Source organism: Mastomys coucha, unplaced genomic scaffold, assembly GCF_008632895.1.
Source record: "Mastomys coucha isolate ucsf_1 unplaced genomic scaffold, UCSF_Mcou_1 pScaffold5, whole genome shotgun sequence".
NCBI classification, from domain to species: Eukaryota; Metazoa; Chordata; class Mammalia; order Rodentia; family Muridae; genus Mastomys; species Mastomys coucha.
In genome coordinates this window covers 86,421,257-86,423,063 of record NW_022196911.1, presented here as the reverse complement: position 1 = coordinate 86,423,063, position 1,807 = coordinate 86,421,257, and the positions used below count along the sequence as shown (strand labels likewise).

General features: G+C 42.1%; 1 protein-coding gene across 4 annotated transcripts in view; it reads left to right on the top strand.

Moving 5' to 3' along the window:
- Stxbp4 (syntaxin binding protein 4) overlaps positions 1-1,807 on the top strand; it is a 151,454-nt gene that overhangs the window by 146,066 nt on the left and 3,581 nt on the right. The window lies entirely within an intron of this gene.

Sequence of the window (1,807 nt, the reverse complement as noted above, 5' to 3'; positions counted from 1 at the left end):
ATAGATATAGATATAGATATAGATATAGATATAGATATAGATATAGATATAGATATAGATATAGATATCCATCCCCGTTCACCAACCCACCCTCTCCCACTTCCTGGCCCTGGCATTCTCCTACACTGGGGAATAGAGCCTTCTCAGGACCAAGGGCCTCTCCTCCCATTGATGACCAACTAGGCCATCCTCTGATACATATGTAGCTGGAGCCATGGGTCCCACCATGTGTACTCTTTGGTTGGTGGTTTAGTCCCTGGAAGCTCTGGGGGTACTGGTTAATTGATAGTGTTGTTCCTCCTATGGGGCTGCAAACCCCTTCAACTCCTTGGGTTCTTTCTCTGGCTCCTTCATTGGGGACCCTGTACTCAGTCCAATGGATGGCTGTGAGCCTCCACTTCTGTATTTGTCAGGCACTGGCAAACCCTCTCAGGAGACAGCTATATTAGGCTCCTGTCAGCCAGCACTTGCTGGCATCCACAATAGTGTCTGGGTTTGGTGATTGTATATGGGAAGGAGAGGGCATTTTATATCTCACAGCTAGGTCCATTTATTTACCAGCCCTCTAAATTTTTCATTCTAAACTGCAACATCTCCCTTTATGAACCATGAGGTCCTTATTAATTAAACAGAGTAGTCAACTGGACTGATTTATTCTCCACCCTCAGCTAAATAACCAAGCACACAAACTAGGGAGGAAATATTTCTAATACTAGAATGTTCTCCAAGCCAGTAAATCTAGGATTATCTCATCATACTGATTATGTCAAAGAGCATTAGCCATAGTGCTCAGTTAGACATAAAATTGAGTGGTGGACTCCAGACTGGTTCCCCTCCAGCATAACAGGCAGAATTCCAAGGTGTCCTCACACTAATCAAAAAGCCCTAATTATCAATAAAACATTTCTTGAATATCTATCTACTCGTAGACTGGGCAGGCTTCAGGAGTTCTGTGTCATTGGTTCTCGGTGTTTTGTGTTGTTGGTGTTATTCTTGTTGTGTTGTTGCTGTTGTTGCTGCTGCTGCTGCTGCTGTTTTCAGAGATCTAGTTGTAGAGTGTTAAGTACCAAAAGCATTCCTTTGTTGCCTAGGTTTTATTTTTTTAGTAACTAGTTACTAGGATTTCATGTTTAATGTTTAGAGGTATGTTCAGGTAGAGTTTTTCTTGTGTGTGTGTGTGTGTGTGTGTGTGTGTGTGTGTGTGTGTGTGTTCCTTTACTAAGAAAATCAAGCTACCATCTTAAGGATTTTTATCTGTACAGTAAAGTATACTGTGAATATAAGATTAGTTAAACATGGTATGACCTTGGAGTAAGGTAAAAAATTGTCAAGGAAACACGTTGATGAAGGTTATTAACGGGAAGATTTCAAATAGCACTTTCTAGTATAGGTGGTAGAGTCAGGGACTACATTTTTCTTACATATCCTACTTTGGATTACTCTGAGTTACCAGTTCATCGGTGTCTGTGGGGTTACACAGTTCATATTTCAAGAATGAGAATATCACTTGCAAAACTTGGTTTTCTTGCTCCCTACTCTCTCCATCCAGGTAACATTATAAGGGAAACAGTATTTAAAATAACTTAAATTGCACTCTCTTAGCTGCCCCATGCATTGTAACTGTGCTGATAAACATGGGATCTCTGCAGACTGAGACTGTGGAATCCACCGAAGAGTGGCATCCAGCACATTCCTTTCATGTACTCTGCAGAATGGCAGCTGTCGATTTCACCCTGCAGTGCTGTTCCAGTGCTCAGGGCACTTTCAGAGCTGGGCAGTGGTGGCGCATGCCTTTAATCCCAGCACT